Source organism: Cupressus sempervirens, chromosome 3 (genome assembly GCF_028749045.1).
Source record: "Cupressus sempervirens isolate cs-2001-9-10 chromosome 3, ASM2874904v1, whole genome shotgun sequence".
Taxonomy (NCBI): Eukaryota; Viridiplantae; Streptophyta; class Pinopsida; order Cupressales; family Cupressaceae; genus Cupressus; species Cupressus sempervirens.
Window position 1 is genome coordinate 466211757 of NC_143120.1, and position 9271 is coordinate 466221027.

The 9271-nt window shown below is 29.4% G+C and overlaps 1 non-coding gene across 1 annotated transcript; it reads left to right on the forward strand.

Annotated features, from left to right (window-relative positions):
- The first annotated feature begins 1364 nt into the window (after positions 1-1364).
- TRNAD-GUC (transfer RNA aspartic acid (anticodon GUC)) lies at positions 1365-1436 on the forward strand. Its single transcript has one exon. It is a non-coding gene; the product is annotated as a tRNA-Asp (tRNA).
- The last annotated feature ends 7835 nt before the right edge of the window (positions 1437-9271 follow it).

Genomic DNA, 9271 nt, shown 5'->3' on the forward strand with positions numbered 1-9271 from the left:
TTGCATCAGGTTCTTAAAAAACTTAAGCGTGAGGAAAACTTCAAAACAGATTTTTATGATGGTAAATATGTTCAATTTGTGTTAAAGAAAGAAGAGGTTCCATTGTACAAGTAGTGTGTTCTATTTTGACGTATAATGCATCATTACATGTGATAAAAAGGAATAGAGTACACGATACTTACTACTCATTGTTGATCATGGGGATATCATTGGGAAGGGCGTTCAATTCTGTACAGTGAAACATACAAAGTGTCTCTATTGACAAGAAATTGAAGTAGAGGAGATTATATATTAATATATAGATTCGGATTATGTAGACACCATTGATGATAGAAAATCAAGACATATCTTTTATCTTGAATTGGGATCAATTTTATAAAGTAGCAAAAAAAAATCTACATTGTCACAATTGTTAACAAAAAGAGAATATATTGGATCATCAAAGGCATCTCAAGAATCACTATGGCTTAAAAGGCTACTTGAAGAAACACATTATCGACAAGCTTGTCCCACTATTATATTTTGTGACAATCAAAGTACTATAAAGTTAGCAAAACATCTTGTATATCATGCGAGGTCTAAGTATATAGAAGTGCATCATCATTTTATTCGAGATTCAAAAGGTGGAATTAATTGACAAGCTATTGATGGCTGCTAGGTGTTGGTTTTCCATCAAAATACTAGTTGTTTTATGTTGGTCTAGTAAGCATTGGTTTACCAAAGGGAAATTTGGGAAAGCTAGAGCTCAATTTGAAGCTTAACAAGCTAGTACTTCAAGAACTACTAGAGAAGAAGTTGAATTTTAATCTTTAATTAGAAAAGCTTCAATAGGGAGGCAAAGAAGAAGTGCAACTATAAAGCAAGAGAAGGTCATGCCAACCAAGTTATCTGTAAAGCATTCTATAGAGGTTGATATTCATGATACATGGTAGCCACCCTTAAACATCACACACTAAGAGAAGAATTAATTTTAGGAAGGAAAAGTCAACTTTGACTATTTAACAGTTTTGGTCCAGGAATTAAGCTTAGTGTGCGATGTTTAAGCCGTTCCATACGGGTCGTTGTTCTAGTGTTACAAATTTGAGACTTCAAGATGAAGAGAGAAAATGTTATGAATGTACGACTATTATCTATAAAAACTAAGTTAATTTTGACTATTTAACACTTTCATAATTTTAATCTAAAAATCTATCATTAGTATATAGCAATGTACTATTAATTGCGAAAAACAACTTACTCAACAATTCAAAGAAGAAGCAAAGGTTGAAAACCAGCTATGAAAGAAATGTGATTTGACTTAAGTGAATCACTTATGATCGAAACTTAAATGAGTAATTATGAGATAGAGCTTAAAATGTCAGCAAGTCGTTGTAGTATAGTGGTGAGTATTCCCGCCTGTCACGCGGGTGACCCGGGTTCGATCCCCGGCAACGGCGCTTTGCAGTTTTGCCCGACAAACAAACATTTGTGCGACAGTACTTATGGCGGGAATTTGTTTAATGCTGGAAATTATCTGATCGCTGGATAGATTTCGCCACGTTAACGTCCCCCCATCTTCCTTCTAATGAGCAACAGTATACACAGAACTCTGATAATTAGCATCTTTAGTAAACCATCTTTGATGGAATGCTTGTATATGAGCAGTTGTGCTGTCCTAATCTTCTTTAATGGCTCTATTTTTCTCTTCTTCCTATGTTACTTTCGCTTTTATTTGGATTTAATTTAGCAAGTAAGAAATTAGAGGCGTAGAGGCATCTCTAAGATACTCACGTCATTTACTAATTAAATTTTGTGTCTACTTTGGAAAACAAGTATCTTTGGCAAAATGGGAATATGTATTTTTATTTTCTATTTCTTATATTTGATTGATATAGACATAGTTACTTCAATTTGACAATTTTCATTCTATTTGTTCTGGTTTTAGATTCGTTCTTTGTTCTTTTGTATTGCTCGCTTAGGATCACATTTAGGGATGCAATGCTAAGAAGAGAATAATGTTTTAAAAAATGAGGGCAAGGGAGCAAAGCTTGAGTGAGTTTGGCGTCTATGTGTATGTAGGGTTCGTATGTCATTTGCATAGTAATGCTCATCTCATTTTCTCAATCACTAGACAATAGGCTCATAACTCCAATAATGAACTACGTTAGAATACATTATGTAGGTATTCCTTCAAATGTACAATTTCATTTGTTAAAATTGGCATGCAGATTTACTATAGTATAGCGTACTTATTTAGTATTATATCAATATTATTGACCCTGAACTTAACTTTATTCTAATTCCAGTTTCGTACAACCAAACAAGGGATTAACATATTCCCAATCAAATTCTAGGTGAACCAAATGAGATTGGGATTGTCATTTTCCATTTTCATTCCCCATTCTCATTTTTCAATTCTAATTTTCAATTCCTATGCCTGCAACCAAACAAGCCCTAGATGAATTGTGGAAATCTATTAACACGACCTATTAACACACAATTGGAAAGAATTACTTTTAAAGAAACACTTTCTCTAGTTGTTCAACTAGAGGTCATAAGGATATTCCTAGCATATGCTAGCTAACAAAATGTTAACAATGTGCCAAATAGATGTTAAAATTGACCTTTGAAATGGAATCTAGAAAAAGGAGTTTATATTGAAAAAAGAAGAAGAATTTAGTCTATCAGAAAACAAAGATTATGTATGTAGACTCAAGGAGCCTCGTTTATGGATTCAAACAAGCTCTTAGAGCTTGATACTGTATATTAGACAAATACTTGCAAGAGCAAGGATTCAAGAGAGGTATAGGGGACATCAATCTCTACTTCAAGATTAAAGATGAATGTGAATTAATTGTTGTAATATATGCATATGATATCATCTTAGGAGGAAGAAAAAAAGTAGATGTGTCAAGACTTTGTTCAAAATTTGCAACAACAATTATGTGTTTATTGGATGAACTTCCTTTTTCTCGTAGTCTAAAATCTCTTGACTTATAGATGAAAGCTCTAATTTACAAACCAAGTATACCAAAGAAATGTCAACAAGGTTTAGAATGGAAGATAACAATTATGTGAGTATACCAATAGTCACAAGGTGTACTTGCCATGTTTAAGGATGATGGATCTCCCAAATCAATCCAAGCACTCTACAAATCCATGCTAGGTTATTTTCTTTACTTGATAACCTCTAGAGTGGACTTATGCAAGCAGTGAGGCCAGTAGTATTTTAAGCTACTCAAGAAACACATGTACAAGCAATGCAAAGGATCTTAAGTACAAGAAAAGTGTTGATAAATAGTAGCCATGCACGCATACGCAGTTTTTGCTGCACAATAAGAATTGTCATTTCATATACCTTGGAAATAATGCAATCATTCCTGCATCAAATCAAAACTATTTATATCACAATAAGTATACTAAAATCTGAATTTGCATATTAATCTTCTCTTGTTAATGGTCTGATAAGCATGCATATAATTGATCAAGCTATGATTGAGCACAATAGCGTTTGAACATGTTGAGCTTGTTTTAGTTTGAGCAATGATCTATAATCATACGTACAAATCGACGACTTGGCATATGCAATTATTGGCGAAGTCTTAACCAATGCCATTAAAATTATAATTAACATTTGCTTATGTAAGAAAATCTTGTCATGGGTGGATATTAATACCAACCCGGTCATCCAAGAGAAGCATCGAAATTAATAATTTCTATCTCAAGTACAGATTGATGGCTTCAGAATTGAAGACAATCAAATATTCAGATTTCATCACATAGATTTCATTTCCATTAAAACTAAGATTCATTCAATAACCAGCCTGATCATAACCCAAAAATAATATAAGAAATTAGTATTCTACAATATGAAAATTGCTAATATTAGACTAGTCTGATGAGAAGGTTAATTTACATTCACAAAAAGGAATTTAGATTTTAGATTATGGTACCCTAGAAGTGAACACTTGACTTTAAAATCATATAGAAATGTTAATTAGATAGGTTGTGTGGATGACAAGAAAAGTACATTCTTATTAGACAATAGTCATATTTCATGATGAAGGAATAATCATCAATTTCCCTTTCTAATACTGAAGGAAGCCACCTCATGTTGTACTTAAGTACTTTGGGTTTGTCAAACTTTGAAATATATCAAAGTGGAACATTATCACTCAATGTCCATATTTTGTGATAACATTAGTGCCATCAATATCTCTACAAATCTAGTAATGCACTCAATGACAAAATACATTCCCATCAAATGCGATTTTTTTAGGGGACAAATTGTAGAACAAGTGAAGATGCAATACATGACTATCAAAGAGCAAGTGGTAGATATATCTACAAATTTCTTCCTAAAACACTTTTTAATTTCTTAGAAATTAGGTATTTTAACTTATCCTTCTAAGAAGATCTATATATATAAGTGGGAGATCTTCATTGAACTATCATTTCCTTTTCCATTGATGTCAAAGGTGCATAATTTGAGACAAGAGAAAGATTAGAGAAAGGGGGGCCTTTGGATAGTGACAACATTGCATATTTTAAATTATTTCTTTAAGAAGTTGTCATCAATGGTAAAGTTGCGAGATTGTTGAAGATTATCATTTATGTTTTCCATGTTCAACGCTCAACATCGTAGAAATATAATAATCAAATTATGCAAACTAACTCTGATTTTGTCTAAGATCAATGTGCAATAACCTTCATTATTGAGCAAAGTATTATGAACACAAGTAGCCCATTATTAAAACAATAAATTCATTAAGGACACTATAAGTTTGAACAATTCGAAGAACACAAGTTTCGTCGACTCTATTCAAACATGTTAGTTTGTTAGCATGATTACTCAAGACTTAGATAAATACTAAGCAAACTAACATGATGAAAAATGAAGAGGAAAATATGTTGTGTTATACAATTGAACTTAAATGTTGAATCAACTATATAAGCCAATTTATTTTAAAGGGTGTGTTGTATATTAACTAAAAAGATTTAGTTATCACAAACAACCATTAATATGATATTTCAAAAGGGTGCAATTTCATTTATGTGATGTGTGAAGAGCTTTTATTTTTAAAACTAATTTCTAACTATTAATTTCTAAATTTTGATTGATTGCTATGAGTATAATTACTTTTATGAGCTAAAAAATGACAAAAATAAAGAATAGAGACAAGTATGAATTAATTAACCTTTAGGATGAAAAGACACTCGTAAATCACATTTACTCGCCTACTCTCATGTCAATCATATTTATTTTAAAGTTTCTAATCAATGGTACATTTATATTTGAATAATATAATATTAACTTATTTTTGAAAAAAAAATTAGATCATTGGATGACATAAATATATCGTCCCCAAATAAGAAAAGTACATGTGATATTTAAAAAATCATAATTTAATAGCTACTCAATAGTTTTTATCAATTTGTTGTGATATAACTTATTATAAATAATATAAAAGAAATACAAATAGATTAAATATAAAAGAAATAACTTTTCCTTTTATCCAAAATCCTAAGATTAACAATATGGTGGACTTTTTTTTATGGAAGGTTTTATCAAGTTCAAAAGTATAAATTTACATTGATATTTTTTAGCTTAAGAATTTGATAATTTTAATTTTAAAAATTATCTAGGAATATAAATTTATGACTCTATTATTTTATTAATAGTTTTTTAATATTTTCATCTATTTTGTTGTAGGTCACTAGTATTCTTGTTGTAGTTTTATTTTATTTATTTATTAAAAAGTAATAATAAAAATCTATATATAAACACAATGAAAATATGTGCATAAACATCAATTAATCTCTTGGGAAAATGTCAAACTATCGAGTGAAGCCTAGATTACTTATTATTCATTTATTATTATTGTTAAGATTAATTATTATGTGTTAATTTCGTGTAGATTCGAACCCAAGACCTCCCCGATGAGAGGCCCACACTTTTTCAATGTGTTGTAGGCTCTTGCCTAGTTATGTAACTCTTATTATTCATGGCTATAGCACATAAATTTTTTATTTAAAAAACCTTCAATGCATTGTCTCTTCCATTCGATGATATTTTCAATTCATTGGTGAAAACCAACATGCATCCTCATTGCTTAAGGTCTCATTCATTTTTCACTCTATCAAATGCATTTGAGGACTTTCTTTCATTGTTCCTGCAAAGAGGAGAACTAGATATGACAAATGTATAGATAGACAATATAAATACTTGAATCACGATGGTTCGAGTTAATGCTAGCACAAGATTTTGGCTGAAAATTTGTCATTGTACAAATAATTTTGTATGGTTACAAGGTTGTGTCTTTCAAATCACTAAGTTCTTAGTAAATAATGATTTCCTATAATTAGAATCTAGATAATACAAGATAATATAATTGGGGAGATCAAGAATTTAATGGCCCACATTATACGGAAGTCTACACAACTGACAAAATGGTCATGTTTAAACTTATTATTATTTACTATTTAATTCAAAATTAGAATGCCATTGTTTTACAATTTTTAAATGATTAATTAATTCTAGCATACAACCATTATGTTGGTTGTATAGCCATTTGGACATTATACATCCAAAGTTTGAAAACTCGACTAGGACTTTCTAGGACTAATGAGCCATTTCTAGACGAGACTTCCCTCAAATACTCGAGTTTTTTACTACAATTTGTGAGTCCCAACCTAGGGCTTCCTTATGTGTAGGAACACCTAGTCACTTAAAATACACCAGGTTTATACTATGAAGTAGGGTTTGAAGAAGACTAATATACCAAATCAAAGAAGGCATTGATTTTATTTGGTTATTTTCTCATTTGAACATATCATTAATTATAATTTTGTAAATATTTATAAACTTATCATGTTGTTATACATTTGAAAGATCAAAACTATGAGTATGAATGGTGAGATTTTAAATATTGAATGTTTGAAGATCATATGAGATGTGTACTGTATGAGTCATTGTTCTTATGTTCTCTTTCTTTATTTATTTTAAAACTACGATTTTCTTTTTGCCCAATTTATGGCTGATATTTTGTTGAGCCAACCCTAGATCCTAGAAGTCCTATCTTGGGTTGTCTAGTCCAAGTTTTTAGAGATTGCTCCTTCTATTTCTTTTTGTTCCATTCTCTCGCTAGAACATTAGATAAAGTGTTTTCTTTTTGGTAAATAAATTGTAATGAAGTTCTAAAGATAAAGTGTTTTTTTTCCAAATAACTACTATAGAATGTAGATCTTCATTAACAAACCTTCAAAAATCAAGGGAAAAACCCCAATAAAAATTCTCTTATCTATCTATGAAGCATAATTCTACTACTAGGTATGGAGGAAACTAGAAGTAGATAAAAACTTTTGAACTTTCAAGAAATTTCAACTTGTTAATCTTTAAACTAAAATATGAAAGTAATTGAATATTGAAACCAGAAGTGATGCAACCACACAAGAAACAATGCACAAAATTTGACAAGGAAATTTAAGATGGGAAAAAATCACGGTGATGAATACTATTACAATAAAATATTCTAATTCAATCTTCTTCTTTTTTATCGATAAAAGGTTGAAGCCATATGACTTTTATTAATAGTAAAATTTAAAAATTACATTTTCTAGATGTTCAAATGGGCACTGGTAGGAAAGAACGGAGAAGAAAACCTCTAGTCTAGCCCGAGACAAATGTCCTATACACAGTTACAACATTAAAAGGGGCATTCCATAGTTTTTCAGGTTTGATCCCATCTTCAAATACATTAGTAGATTTAATTCACTATATACACTTTTTAATTTTTTTTTTTCAAGTACATCTTTCATGTCTTCCTTAGCACTCAAAGAAGGGATTCCTTCCATACATCTTCATGTTTGATGGAGTTGAAAGATGATTTGTCTTTATGTGTATCCAGGAGCATTATAGCCTATTTCATTTGATTGACACAAAATAGTATCATAGCAATTGATTACGTAGATCCTCCATGAAATATGTGTTCTACCAAAAAAACAATCTCACATATTTTTGTTAGTCTTTAAAATCAATCTATTAGCAAACATTTTATTATTATCAAGGATAGCAATTTTGATCCATTTATATCTAGGAATGTATATCTTGCTCAATAATGTTACCAGAATTAAATTTATTCTACTTATGTAATTTATATATAATTTAAGTTTTACGCAATATGGTGTGCATGTGAATGATCAATATATAGGGGATGAGTTTATATGAAAAATTCAGGAGGACTTTAAAATATGTTGTTGACATGCCTTTGATTCTTCTTTTTACTTTCAACAAACATTCTTATCATGAATCTTGTCCCATATTTTATTAAAGTTGTTTGATCATCAGAATTTATTGTTAGCAACATATATATAATTTATTGTCTAATGCTTGTTAGATACCTTGACTTAAATTGCTAAAAATTGAAAGTTAATGTCCTCTGTCTATCTTGTTCTGCTGAATCCTTTTAAGAGAGTCTAGTTGATAAAATTATTGGAGGTTTTTTGTGATTTAAGTTTCTTTTGAGATACTATCTTGAGTGGAGGGATGAAAACCATATTAGGCAATCTTAATTTATTGTTTTGAGGAAGGTTGAAAGTCTAAGACTAGGAATTTAATTAGTTTATGAACAAGTATCTAGGTGGCTTCAGAAACTTAATCTATTTTATTCTGATTTGACTGCCTTCCATAGATACATTCATCGCTTTTAATATTCTAGGTCAACATTGCATAAATTGTTAAGCAAATTTGGTAGTAGGACAATGTTTAAAGTGTAAATTGGAAATGTTGTCTAATTCACTAATATGGGCATTAGGGAAGAGTCAGTTATCACTTATCTTGAATTCAAGGAAGCATACACTGAGATTATATTTACTTCAAATAGAGTCATCAAAAAGTCTTTAAATTTAACAAGTGCCACATAGTGGCTTAGTACTTGCTTTTAGTTTTTATATAAATCTAGTTTTAATTTAATATATTAATTATAGTATATTAAATATTTTAATTAATAAAAATATTATAAAATTATAAATTTCTATAATGAGATTAATTATAATTTAAATTTACCTTTTATTTATGATTATAATTATTGATATATATTTTTATATAGATCTAGTTTTAATTTAGTACATTTATCATAGTATATTAAATATTTTAATTAATAAAAATATTATAAAATTATAATTTTCTATAATGATATTAATTATAATTATAATTTATATTTTATTTATAATTATAATTATTGGTATATATGTTCTATTGCATATATATCATATATGATACTATTATATTATA